The following is a 14,963-nucleotide window of genomic DNA, read 5'->3' on the forward strand; positions in this document are numbered from 1 at the left end:
GGTGGATAGCACCTCCCAGCAAAGTCAAAAAGGACGTGAATGTTCTCATCCCCTCCCCGGCAATACCGAGTATGACACTTCCGTAATAGCCTAGCTCTGTCCGTGAAAAGCAGTGGTCAGTCCCCAGCAGAGTTACAGGAGGGCACTGCAGTACAAGTGTGGACTTGCTGAGCATGGCCAGGGGCCATGTCTCTGCTGTGCAAGAAAAAGCAAGACAAATGGGGTTGGGAGGGAGAGATTCCAGGATCAGAATTGCAGTCTAATTGCATAATTAGAATTTGTGCCATGAACTGTCCAGTTTCCTTTCAGGTTCTGCTATGGCTTCACCTTGAAATACACATCTAGAAATCTTAATAGACCACACACACATATTCTTTGATATAGCAAAGTCCGAAGCTGGTGCTTTAGGAAAGTGATTGTATATTGTATGTCCTGGCCTCATCAAAGGGTTAGTCTATTGAGTTATTGGAAGAGGGTGTAAAGCTTAGTTGAGGTCAATTATTTGGCCAATGAAGGCATGCCCTTGTTCCCTAGCCTCAGCTGGTCACTCACTGGTGCCGTTGTTCTTGCTGCTTCCTGGCCATCCTGAGGAAAACACTGTCTTCCACCTCATCCTTCTGCCATGATGTTCTGCCTCACCCAGGCCCAGAGACAGAGTGAAGGAACCCTTCAAGTCGAAACAAGTTAACCGAGTTAAACTTTTCTCCTTTAAGTTACCTGCTCTCTGCTGTTTTGTCACGGTGATGGAAAGCTAACTCTATAATACGAGGGAGAGTGACCTCATCATTGTTTTTAGTTCATTTCCAGACACGGGACATATCTGTTTCTGGTAACTAACTACTTAGTTTATAGAAGCAAACACAACCTTGCTGTGGTCCTGAGGTAAAACGTCAGCCTTTATCCAGCTCTACCTCTCCAGAGGAGGCTGAGACATGCTCACACGAACAGGTAGAAACACGTCCTGTCACAAAGCTGTGTGGTTGTCGGGGAGCATCCCAACGCTGACCTCATCAACTGAGATGGAAGGAACCTCACCCACAACCAGTTTAAGGTTTCCATAGGCGTCAAGTGCTAACAGGGCTCCCTAGGATAATTTAGACAGGACGAGGCTGTAAATGAGAAAATGAGGACATTAAATAAGCTTGTGGTTTGTCCCCCCACCCCCACCCCCGCCGCCGCCCCAGCCTTAATCACTTGGCTTCTTTGAGTTGGTGTCTGGTGCCTCCTCACAATTTTTAATTGTTTGCTCTCTTCCTCAAAGCACATCTGTTTTTGTTGTAAAAACGGCCTTATAATGTTGAACATTGAAAAATATTCCTTTTCTTTTGCTTTGACCAAACACCTGAGAAGCACAGCTTAAAGGAGAGACATGGGCTCATGGTTCTGTGGTTTCAGACCAAGGCTGACTGGATCAGTCCCTTTAGGCTCCTGGTGGCAGGCATGAGTGGCAGAGAAGGCTGTTTACCTCACAGCCCTGGAGCAGCAAGACCCAGAGGTTAGGGAGTGAGGCACCAGCATTCCCTTTGCAGGCTGGTTCCAGAGTTCTACTTCCTCCATAGGCTCATGTCCCCCAGTGTCCACCATTCCCAACAGTCCACTCAGCTACAAGTCCACTGCAACCTCACATCTGAACACCTCTGTGTGAGTAGCTCTACCCACTGGGGACCAATACGTAAGCCTTTGGAGGTACACCTCATACCCAAACCAAAACAATAATAATGCAGTTACTTTAATTTTCACAATGATCTTTTATACTTTGCATGAATATTTAATTTAAAAAAACCATTTACATGTGTGGGTACATGCATGGCACCGTGTGTATCTGGAGGTCAGAAAGCAATGGGTACATGCATGGCACCATGTGTATCTGTAGGTCAGAAAGCAATATCACGAGTTAGCTCTTGCCTTCCACCATGTGGGCACCAACAATCACCAGGCTTGTTGGCCGGTGTCTTTACCCACTGAACCTCACTGACCCCACCAAATACCTTTTTCACTGCTGCAAGCCCAGGGTGTATCTGCAGATATTTTTATGAAAGTCTGGCTGGCCTGCAACTCATTGTATAGAATAGGCTGGCCTTGATCTCACGGAGATCTGCCTGCCTCTGCCTCCCAAGTGCTGGGATTTAAAGGAGTGTGTAACCACATCCTATGTCTGCAGTTCTTTTTTTGATAAAACGTTTCTCTCACTTTGTCAGGCTCTTAACAACTACCATTTAAGTTCTGAAAATTTGAGAGTTCGCCTAATTACATTCTAGTGATTAGACATTCATGTTTCCAGACTGGCTCCAGTGCTGGTGATTATAGCAACGTTTTGGTGGAATTGAAAATCCTTAACACTTATTTCTTTGGAGCAGAACTCATGCTATGAGATTTTATTTCATTGTTGGGGTATGAGGAATGATTCAGAAGGACAGAAAACCAGAGAATAGTATAATATAATGCCAAGGGTGTTGCCATAGAGGACCCTTGTGCCCCTGTCCCTCAGCACTGTCCAAAACACTGTCCATGCCACGGATGTGCATGTCTGAAGATCATTCGTTGGTGGTAACAACAGCAGCCAACAAGAGGAGTTGGTAGCCCTGAGGAGCAGCCCCTGTTGTAAGGAGGCCTGCGTGAAACAGTGGGAAGTGTGCATGAGCTGGACTCTTCCTTGACTGAAACATGTCATAGCTCTGGGCGGGTTCATTTGACCTGAGCAAACCCAGTCTAAGCCCTGGCCTGTGGGAACTGCTTCTCTGCACAGCCTTGTGAAGTGGAAATGCTTCTTGAACGGGGACAGTGAGAATTAGGGATGTAATTGTGCACATTGTCTTGTTAGGCAGGATGGGACCTGGGGAGATGAGAAGACCACACTTGTCCTGTCTGGGACTTCAGGCTCACGTGATCCAAACCTTCACTCAACTAGGGAGTAAACTGGTATCAGGTGACAAGAGTGGCAGGGAATGCCACACAGCTGATCACTGGTGGGGCTAGAGTGAGAACACAGTTCACAGTTTTCAGTTTCCACCATGCCTACTAAACATGGGTAGGACAAGCAGAAAGGGACTTCCCCAAGGGCACAGCGAGTCTGCTCGGCATCCGGTATTTCTCCAGGAAGCCTTACATTTACTCCTTCAGTTAAGGTGCCTGCATTCCAGGACTCTGGGGTCAGGCTGATGGGCATCACCGAGGGTTGTGCTAAGGGGGCATCATTGAGTAGCATCATGGGCAGGAAAAGTGTGAGAACAAATGACTGCATCCTCCAGCCAGGAGACCAGACAGTCGGAAGTCAGCAGGTGCATTCTAGATCTGGGGCGGGGGGGGGGAGGGGGGACTTTCAATACAGGGGGACCCAAAGAGCCAGCAGTACAGGGTCCTTGGTGACTGGCACACTATTTTGCTCTCTCATTTCTTAAAATTTTTATTTATTTACTTGGTGTGTGCCTGCCATGCTCACATGTGCACTTCCTTGTGTGAGCGTGGTTATGTTCATGCCATGGCTTGCATATGGAACCCAGGCTCCGTGGTCTCCATCTGCCTTGTTGAGACAGGGTTTCTTTTGTTTCTGCTGCTGTGCTGCCCTCTTGAGGCCAGAGAGCTGACAGGTTTCAAGGTAATTCTACATCTCACATTAGAGTATTAGGACTATAGATGTGTACAAGTACATCTGGCTTTGTATGTGGGTTCCAGGCATCAAACTCCCGTCATCACTTGCCAGCAAACACCTTTACCTGCTGAGTTATGAAACTCAGACCAAAGCATACTGGGCTAAATAAAAGAAACTATCTTATTTCCATTTTTTCTCTCAGGTCAAAGACAGCACAATACACGCAGAGAACTGGCTATGGACTCATTAAAAGAGTATTTGGTCAGTCACGAGTGCTGAGGATCTGGGTTCAAATCCCAGTGCTTCTTGCAGCTGTGTGACCTTGTACACAAAGCTGTGTGACTTAGCTTTTCTGTTGTTTAGTTTCCTACCTGTAAGCAGAGCTGGTTAAACAGTGCTCCTCCTGCAAGATTATCTGAGCAAGCAGGTTAAATAAATTAATATAAAGCTCTTACACAGCATCCATGCACAGTTAGGGTCCCAGAAACAGTGACTCCCATTACCCCATTGGTCTGTTTTCCTCTGGCACTGCCTCAATGGAACCACGAGTTAAGTAGGAAAGGGTGTGCTGGGCTACCCTCCCCAACCTTAGCCATGTAGCCAAGACAACACCTCCCTTTCACACTACCAACCAAATGAGGTCTTTATGCTCAGACACAAGAGGCCATGTGCAATGCTAAATGCTGAGGGATGAGAACCAACCAGCATCCATGTCTATAACTGTCTTCTTTAGTTTGTAAAGGGACCTTGTATCCCAGGGAACAGCATGTGGGCTGGCAGACAAGAGACTTTCCATGTCAGAATCCATGGCTGAGGTAAGTTCGCTTCTGTTCAGCAAGTGATTCTCTTTCTAGCACTCCTTTCTCCCACTCGATAACACTGTAGCTCCTGCCTGTAACATAAAGATGAGAACTCAGAAGAGGAAGATGAGACAAGAACAAACAGGAGGAAGTGGTTGGACTAACTCCTAGAAACTTGACTTCCTTCTACTCCACAGGTGTCCAGCTGGCCTCACACATGAGGTCACCACCCAGCAGCCTGGGTACAGGGAAAAGCAAGTTCATAAGCTACTGAGCCTGCAGGATGGACCAGCTGCCTGCTGTAGCATTTAGATGTCCAATTGGGTGTTTACTAGGTGACTTTTAAGACTCTGATTCCTGCTACTGAGATGTTATTTGGAAGGGTATCTAAGGTCTCACTATCTAGTCCAAGCTGGGTTCAACTTTATGTTCCTCCTGCCTTACTCTCCCAGGTTCTGCAAATATAGGCATAGGCCAACATAATCAGCCAAGAGAATCCCTGTCTGTGATGAGTTTCCCAGCAGGACTCATTAGTGATCAACAAACTCTGTGCCTGCCCCAAGTGGTCCAGTGATTCCCACATCTTCATCATAAACCCTTAAGCTGACTTCTGGTACATCTTCTCTAGTCTCCTCCCCTCAGTACATTTTAGTCATGTGATATGCTGCATTTCTGTTTAAGTTCCAAAGGATCACAGTCACGTTCTGAGCTTCCTCCCACCCCAGCCTCTCACCTCACCCATATTTGACTCCCTGGTGCTGCTGTCATATTTGAGGGTGCTTTGTAATTTTCTCCCTGCCACATCCAGAACCCTTCATCCCTGTCCGCTTCACTGTCAGTCCTTCTGTACATGGTACAGTTTTTAGTTCAGCAAGTCATGGTCATGGGTCTAACAGTGGAACTTACCATCCCAGAGATTATCTTAACTTGTGTAATGACTCCTGTGAAGGAGGAAGAGGTCACCATAGGAGCAGCTTCCTTCTAAAGCACATGAGGCAGCGGCCCTGTAGGACTTCCGCCATAGCCCCTGATTACTGAAATCAGCCAAAGGGCAGAGTGGAGAAGCTGGGTTTGCCCACAAGCGCTGCTCACATGTACTTCCTCTCATTTCTTGGATTCCTAACATCCTGTCCTCCATAAGACCAGGAGCCTTTTCTGTGGGCACCCAAGTTGGTCTCCTTACTACATTAGCATCCCTACACGCATCATGTCACCTCACCACTAAGCTGGCTAAGGATCAGGAGGTTCAGAGCAAAATGGAAATGTTGCACACTCTGCCCCCCATCTCTAGCAGACTATGCAGACCTCCTCCTATATCCTCTTTCACCACTCCATGCCTGTTTCAACTGCCAACTCCCAAAGGTTCCCTGGGTACCCACTGTCACCCTCCTGTCATACTGGCCAGAGAAGCAAATGGGTGAACTTCAGAACTTCACTCTTCCTCCTCTTTTCCAAATCTAATTCCACAGTCTCATTCCCAACTGGGTAGCAAACCATCTGCTATGGCCTTTCTTTCTTCTCTGCCCTCTTCACAGAGGATCTACAGACTTCCTCACCACCTCATTAGCTGCCAACTCCATGCAGACATTCTGTGGAGACTTACCTATCAAGGAAGTGGATAGGTGATCTTCAGATCTTCACTCTCTCTCCTCTCCACCCCAGTGTCATCCTCAGCTCCTTGGGAGGCTGCTGGCTGTGGCCTTTCCTCGTGGACCCTTTCTCTAACACACCCTATCCTAGGCAATCTCTATTATTTAGTGTCAGTTCCTGACACAAAGAAACACCTTGTTTCTACCTAGAACACCCAGAGGTCACATCTGGAAAAAATCTCAGAAGCATTCCCTACCAGGCAACCCACAACCACCATACTCTAAGAACAAGAGAGGGCCATAGAAACCAAAGAACAAAACACCCACCAACAAAGACAAGACCAGATATTAGAACCTAGAATTACAATCCTCCCAAACCCAGATGCCTAGAGGCCAACCCCAAAACACAATCAGTAACAGCCAGAACAATATGTCTCCCCTAGAGTCCAGCAACCCCACCATAGCAGGCCTTAAGAAATGCAACAGAGCTAAAGCACAAGACAGACTTAAAAATAGCCTTTATGAACATGTTAGAGGGCTATAAAGAGTAAATCCTTATAAGCTCCTTAAGAGAAATCTATGTAAATAACAAACAAACAGTGAATGAAATGAAACACACGACAGAGAGAAAGTCAACACTGAGCAAAATCTGGGAAATAAAAGTTTAGGAACCTCAGAGATAACAGAATATAAGAGGTGGAAGAGAGGATTTCAGTCATCAAAGACAAGTTAAAAGAAATGGATACTTGGTCAAAGAAAATGTTAAATAAATAAAAAAAAAACTCAGGTCCCAAATATCCAGGAAATGTGGGACACTATGAAAAGACCATATCTATGAATAGTAGGAATAGAGGAAGGAGGAAAGGAGAAGAAACTCAGGTCAAAGGCACAGAAAAGGCACAACAACAAAATCATACAAGAAACTTCCACAGCCCAAAGAAGGAAGGTATAAGAAGCATTCAGAACACCAAATAGACCAGACCAGAAAAGAAATTCCCTGTGGCACAGAATAATTAAAACACTAAACATACAAAACAAAGAAAGAATATTAAAAGCTTCAAGGGAAAAAGACCAAATAACATATAAAGGCAGACCTATTAGAATAACACATGGCTTTTCAATGGAGACTTTAAGAGCCAGAAGGGCTTAGGTAGATGTTCCACAGACTCTGAGAGATCAGAGATGTTAGCTCCGACTAATATACCCAGCAAAACTTTCAATCACAATAGATGGGGGAAAAATCCTAAGGTAAAACAAAATTTAAGCAGTATCTGTCTACAAAGCCAGTCCTATAGAAGGCACTAGAAGGAAAACTTCAACTTGAAGGTTAACCACACCCAAGAAAACACAATAAATACATAATATCAGACCAGCAAAGCAAAAGAAGGAAGAAAAAAACTACACTACAACAACAAATTAACAGGAATCAACAAACACTGCTCATTGATAAATCTCAACCTCAGTGGTCTCGATTCACCAATAAAAAGACACAGATTAACAGAATGACGCTGAATACAGGATCCATCCTTCTGCCGAATCCAAGAAATAGACCTTACCCTTAAGAATAGATATCACCTCAGGGTAAAAGGACGGAAGAAGATATTCCAAGCAAACAGAACTAAGAAGTAAGTTGCTCTAACCATTTTAATATCTGACAAAATAGACTTCCAACCAAAACTAATCAGAAGAGACAGTAACTACATATTCATCAAAGGAAAAAAAACTCTACTAGGAAGGTATTATAATTCTTAATATCTATGCACCAGACACAAGGGCACTCTAATTCATAACAGAAACACTACTATATCTTAAATCTCTTAGGAGTTTCACACACTGATAGTGGGAGACTTCAATACTCAACTGTCCCTTAACAATAGACTCACCCAAGCAAAACTAAACTAAAATGCTGGAGCTAACTGATATTACAAACCAAATGGACCTAACAGATATTTACATAATATTTTACCCAAACACAAAAGAATATAGCTTCTTCTCAGCAGCTCGGGAACTTTTCCCAACATTGACCATGTACTTGGACACAAAACAAATTTCAACAGACACCAGAAAACTAGAATAATATCCTGTATCCTACCTGACTACCACAGAGTAAAGCTGGATATCAAGCACAACAGAAAACTTACAAACTCCTGGAAACTGATCAACTCACAACTGAGTGAAAAATGGGCCATGACAGAAATCAGGACAGGAATTAAAAACATCCTAGAACTCAATGAAAATCAAGATACAATACATACAAAACTTAAGGGACTCAATAAGAGGCAAATTACCTAAGAGACTAAGTACCTACGTAAAGAAATTGGAGAGATCTCATCCTAGTTACGTAACAGTACACCTTAAACACCCTAGAACAGAAAGAAGAAATAACACCCAAAGGAGTAGGTGGCTAGACATACTCGAACTCAGGGCTGAAATCAATAAAGCAGAAACAATACAACACAACACAACACAGCACAGCACAGCACAACACAATACAAAGAGTGAGGGAAATACTTTGGTTCTTTGAGAAAATCAGTAAGATTGACAAAGCCTCGGCCAAATTAACAAAAAGGTAGAAAGAGAATACCCAAATTAACAAAGTTATAGATGAAAATTGGAGACATACAAGGAAATCCAAAGAATTATGAGGACATTTTAAAAGCTTCTACTCCAGCAAACCAGAAAATCTAAAAGAAATGGATACTTTTCTCTACAATTACTACCTAAAAAGTTAAAGCATAAACAAACCCTAGTGAAAGAGTCATTGAAAGTCTCTCAACCAAAAAGAGCCCAGAGCCAGACGGCTTTTGTACAGAACGCCACCAGACTTTCAAAGAAAGTAAATGCCAATATTTCTCAAATTGTTCCATAAATGGAAACATAAGGAACACTGCCCTACTTTGTAATGAGGCAACAGTTACTCAGATACCTAAAATACATAAAGACCTCCCCGCAAAAAAAGAGAATTATAGACAAATTTCCCTTTTGAACATAGATGCAAAGTTTCTCAGTAAAACACTTGCAAACCAAACCCAAGAACAAATCAAAAGATCATTATGATCAAATAGGCTTCATTCCAGAAATCCGGCAATGGTTGAGCGTACCTAAATTGATAAGTGTAATCTACCATATAAGCTGACCGAAAGACAGAAACACATGATCGTCAAATTAGATGCAGTAAAGGCCTTTGACAAAATCCAATTCCCCTTCATTATATAAATCCTGGAGAATTAGGGATACAAGGACATACCTCAACATAATAAAGGCCGTTTGCAGAAAGCCCATAGCCAACATCAACTTTAAATGCGGAGAGACACAAAGCATTTCTATTCACAAGAAACAGTCTTCCCGGGAACAAGAAAAGGCTGTCTACTCTCTCCAATCTATTATTTTCTATATTTATTCTCTACAGTACTTGGAAGGCTTAGCTAGAGCAATAACTGAGGGAGATCAAAGGGCTACAAATTGGAAGGGAAGAAGTAGAAGTGTCCTTATGTACAGATGATATGATAGTATACATAAATGACCCAAAATTCCACAGGAAATTCCTACAGCTGAAAAACACTTTCAGTGAAATAACAGAATACAAATTAACCCATAAAAATCAATAGCCTTCCTACATACAAATGACAAACATCCTGAGAAACAGATCAGGGAAATAACACACACACACACACACACACACACACACACACACACACAAATATATATATATATTTATTTATTTATTTATTTATTCTAGAGTAATTCTAGGCAAGCAAGTGAAAGACTTGTATGATAAAAACTTCAAGTCTTGGAAAAAAGAAATCAAAGAAGATATTTGAAAATGGAAAGATCTTCCATGTTCATGGATCAGTAGAATTAACATAGTGAAAATGGCCATCCTACCAAAATACAGATTCAGTGCAATCCCCACCAAAATTTCAGCATAATTTTTCAAAGAACTTGAAATGACAATTTCCAACTTCATATGGAAAAACACAAAACCAAGGGCAGCTAAAACACTCCCAAGTGATTAAAAAAAACTGTGGAAGGTATCACCATCCCTGATCTCAAACTTACCTCAGAGCTATAGTAGTAAAAACAGCATGGTACTGACACAAAGACAGACACACTGCTCAGTTAACTAGAGCTGGAGACCAAAAGGTATGTCCACACATCTATGGACACCTTATTTTTTGACTTCAAGTTTGACCATCCAGTTTGACCATGCAGAAGACTGCAAATTAATTTATACTTATCACCCTGCAAGAAACTCTATTCCAAGTGGATCTAAACCTCAATGCACTGTCACAGGAAAAGACTTTCTGAGCAGAACACCAATAGCATAGGCACTAAGAACAACAATTAATAAAGGGGACCTCGTGAAATTGGAAAGCTTCTATATGGCAAAGGATACCATCATTTGGACAAAGCAGCAGGATGTGGAGTTGGAAAAGATTTTTTACCAACTACACGTCCAATAGAAGGCTAATATCCAACATATATAAAGAACTAAAAATCTGGACAAGGAAACAAATAACCTAACATTTAAAATGAGGTACAGATTCAAATAGAGAATTTTCTAAAGAAGAAATCCAAATGGCTCAGAGACACTTAGAGAAATAGTTAATATCCTCAGTTATCAGGGAAATGCAAATTAAAACTTTAGGGATTTCATCTTATACTTGTCAGAATGGCCAAGATCAATATAAAAATGTTTGTGTATGTGGTGAGGATGTGGAGTAAGGGGACACTAATCTAGTGCGAGTGGGACTGAAAACTTGTATAGCCACTATAGAAATCAATGTGTCAATTCCTCAGAAAGATGGGAATTCATCTACTTCAAGATCCAGTTATACCACTCTTGGGTGTATACCCAAAGATTGCGTCATCCTACTGCTGAGAGACTTGCTCAACCATGTTCCCTGCTGCTCTATTCATTATAACCAGAAACTGGAAACAATCTAGATGCTTGTCAACAGATGAACAGATAAGATGAATGTGGGATGTGTAAACTGTGGAATTTGACTCACCCATTAAAAAGAATGATATAATGAAGTTTGCAGGTACATGAACGGAACTAGAAGAAGCCATAGTTTCAGACCCAGAAAGACAAATGTGGTACAAATTCACTTATGTGTGGATGTTCACTGTCAAGTCATTGACAAGCAAGGGACAATCCACAAAGTCACAGAGGTTAGGTGGTAAGAGACTAAGGAGAGGGATGGCTCTCCCTAGAAAGGAGAAATAGAAGAGGTGGATATTAATGGAGGGGGGCATTGAAATGGGAGGATCAAACAGAGAGGGAGAGTGAAGAGGGGGATAAGAGAGGGAATACAGGGAGGAACAGCTAACGCTAAGGGCCACTTGAAGGGCTGTGTAGAACCCTAATACAATAGAAGATTCCTGTAATATAGAGGTATATGAAGGGGATCTAAGTGAAGTCACCAAATAATGGGGAGACAGAGTCCCAGCTGGGCATCTCATCACCAAATAAAGCTTCCAGTATTGGAAATAGGTTACATCTAATAGAATTGTTGGCCAGAAGGGTCTCCCAAACAACTCAAGTTATTACCAAGGCTACTGGTGGCTCCACAAACTGATGGTAAGACTCTATTGCTGAAGACGAAACTTACAGAACTCATTGACAGAGCAAAGAAGTTGAGCTGGTGCCTCTCCAGAACCCTCAACCCTGCAGACTAGTATTCCTAAGGCTGGTGGGTACTCTGTCTGCTACTAAACGAGAAAGGTAAACATCAACCCTTCAATCTATAAGAGTGACTTGTCTGGTAGATGTGCTGGTATAGGTACAATAGTGACGATAAACTACTGGAAGTAACCAATATGTGATTCATGTCAAAGCCTATTCCATGAGGTGGAACCCATACCCAAAACTGCTTGGGTGGCCAAGAACCTAAGCCTAGATAGGCCAGGGACCCAGGGGAAAACCAAATGCTACTGTTCTGCTAAAGGAACGTAGTAAAAAAGGCTTCCTAATGACATTCTACTACATTGTAGATCAGTGCTTTGCACAGCCGTCATCAGAGAAGCTTCCTCCTGCAGCAGACAAAACAAATAGAGACCTACAACTTGACAACATGCCAAGAATGAGAGACCTCGGAGCGCTCATCCCTAAAAGGGATGTCTCCATCGAATCCCTCCCCTCAGGGCTCAGTGAACTCTGTGTAAGAAGAGGCAGAAAGAGTGTCAGAGGCAGAGGCATGGAGGACGCCAAGGAATCAAGGCCTTCTAGGCACAACAGGGCTGGTGCAACTGTGAATTCACAGAGACTGAGGCAGCATGGCCAGGACCTACACAGGTCTGCACCAGAAGGAGTCCTAGAGCTGAAAGAAGCAGACACATGTCCCCATCCCTAACCCAGAGGCTATCTCCAACTGATAGCCATTTGCAAATGAAAAGTTGATTTTCTCCGTGGGATTCTTGCCTCTTAAGGGTAGGCCCCATGCCCTGCAGTAGATGGTTGACAGAAAGCAAACTCAACAGCATCTTTGAGATTCTTTGCCTCATAATGTTAAGTCAGGGTATTTATTTCTTGCCCTATTTTACAGGTCCTTTGCAATATATTATAGTTTCCTAGTTGGGGGAGTGTTATGGGATTTCTATATATGCAAATGTGTCTCCACATCTATATGGGTTTCTTGTTCTTTACCTTGGCTCTTGTTTTGTTTTGTCCTATTCTAATTTCTTTTTTTTTAAAAAAAAAAAACTTTTCTTAGACTCTATTGCCTGAAAAATATTGATTTCCAATAAAAGAAAAATAATGCAAGTGTCTCGTGGCGATGCCTGCTTTGGCTCTTCTTTTGTCAACCTGACACACCAACTAGAGTTATCTGAACGGAAGAAACCTTAACTGAGAAAATGCCTCCATGAGATCAGGCTGTAAGCGAGCCATAGCAGCATCCTCCATGGCCTCTGCATCAGCTCCTGCCTTCGGGTTCCTGCCCTAACTGAGTTCCTGTACTGATTTCCTTTGATGATAACATCAATATGGAAGTATAAGCCAGATAAATTCTCTCCTCTCCATCTTGCATTTTGGCCATGGTGTTTCACCACACCAGTAGAAGCCCTGGCTAAGACAGTACCCCTGTCAGACAATTCATATGTCAGAACAGGAACTGGCTGTCTGAGAAAGCTCGCATTAGGTATGTAGAGGCAGAGACATCAGGCCAACTCTATTTTCATGTCCTCTTGTGTTAACTTTCATAGCTGTGACAAAGGACCAAGCAGAGGATGGAAGGTTTACTTTGGTTCACAATTGCAATTCATGGTCCTGGAGCCTTGATGTTTCTGGGCACATGATGCAGAAAATGAATGCAGCTGCTCACCTTATGGTGACAGAGGAGGGGTTGGGTACATGATGTAGCCAAGACCTATCTTTTTTTTAAACTACATTGTTCCTGCTAAGTTTCCATCACTTCCCGATAGCCAGGCTCTTTTATTGCAAGGTTTTGCTCACTTGAAATAGGCTCTCAACTATCCCAGGTTGGCCTAAAGCTCCTACTGTAGTTGAGAATGACCTTGAACTCTAGACTTTCCTGACTCCACTTCTGAACCTCAGGCATGAACCTTCATACTCAATTTTATAACCTTCTTTTGAGAAATAACTCAGGAATACAGTGAGATCTATCCCAATCCTTTCCAAGGGTGTGTCCCAATGACCTATGGATCTCCACATGGGCCTCACCTCTTATAGGTTCCACGCTGCCTGACAGCTCTATCTTCTACATATGAGCCCCTGGGAGAAAAGCCACATCCCAACCATAATAATTGATAAATATCTTAGTCTCATATCCAGACCCGAAAAGTAATTAAAAATAATTAGACTTTTATTATGCCCAATACTGGGGTTCAGTTAATTCAGAAGTGGGACAATGAGGTATACATCTACAACCCCATCTATTTGAAGGCTGAATTTGAATCAAAATTTTAAGACCAGACCTGGGATATACAGTGAGACTCCTGTACATGGCATGAGTAAGTATAAGACTGTGGCTGTGATGTAGTACTTACCCACTCCCACTCTCCTTCCAAAACATTTTCAATTGATTCAGGAGGTTATGAAAGCAGCCTCCCAGCTGGACTTTATGACTGAATATGCAATTAAGCAGTTATGCAAATATGAACCAAGTGCCTACTCTGTATACTTGTCACACACACAATAGATTGTAGCAGGAAATGACCCCATAAATCCCTCTAGCCTGTGTGATGAGTCAGGGCTGTGGAGCAGTGGTGTGCACTAAGCCAGAGCAGCTCCGAAAGTATTTGCAGAGCAGGACTTGTCCTCTCTTGCTCCTGGGAACACTTCCACTATCACATGAACGAGCTCAGGCAAGCAAGCTGGAAGCACGTGGTCCAGCTGCTGCCAGCACCTGCCAAGGAACTACTGGCCAGCTAGACTCCATGGGATCCACCTGCTGGTTGTAACTGCACGAACAAGCATATGTGAGAGCCCAGATTCCTGACCTACATAATCAGGAGTTAATTAAGACGGGTTGTGGTTTGAAGGCACTAAAATTTCAGAGTACTCTGTTACTCCACTAAAGGGTAATTGAAGTAGTCCAAACACATTAAGGATGAATAACCCTTGAAAGAAACATGCAGCCCAAGGAGGCTTCATACTGGTGGCATAATCCACAGAAATTAGGACCTTGACAGGGCTGAGGAACCCACTATACCTGTTCCAAGGGTACTGATTGCTGGAACACACATCTCTCCTGTGGCTACCATCCAAAAAAGGCAGGCTATATGGCAGTATTTTTCATTAAGTACTACAGATCTGGCAGAGCCCAGGGAGAACTGGTCACAGAAAAATCTATGGACCCACCTGTTTGGGATGGAGACAAAAACCCTTCATGATGGTCACTATAGATGGAACAAACCTGACCAGATGGCTAGAACTTAAAGCATCTGTCCCACTGCACAGAATGAGGCAAAGCTTCACTTTCTCTTGATAACACTACAGGTATGCACAGTTTGTAACCTGCT

This window comes from Rattus rattus, chromosome 6, assembly GCF_011064425.1.
Source record: "Rattus rattus isolate New Zealand chromosome 6, Rrattus_CSIRO_v1, whole genome shotgun sequence".
NCBI classification, from domain to species: Eukaryota; Metazoa; Chordata; class Mammalia; order Rodentia; family Muridae; genus Rattus; species Rattus rattus.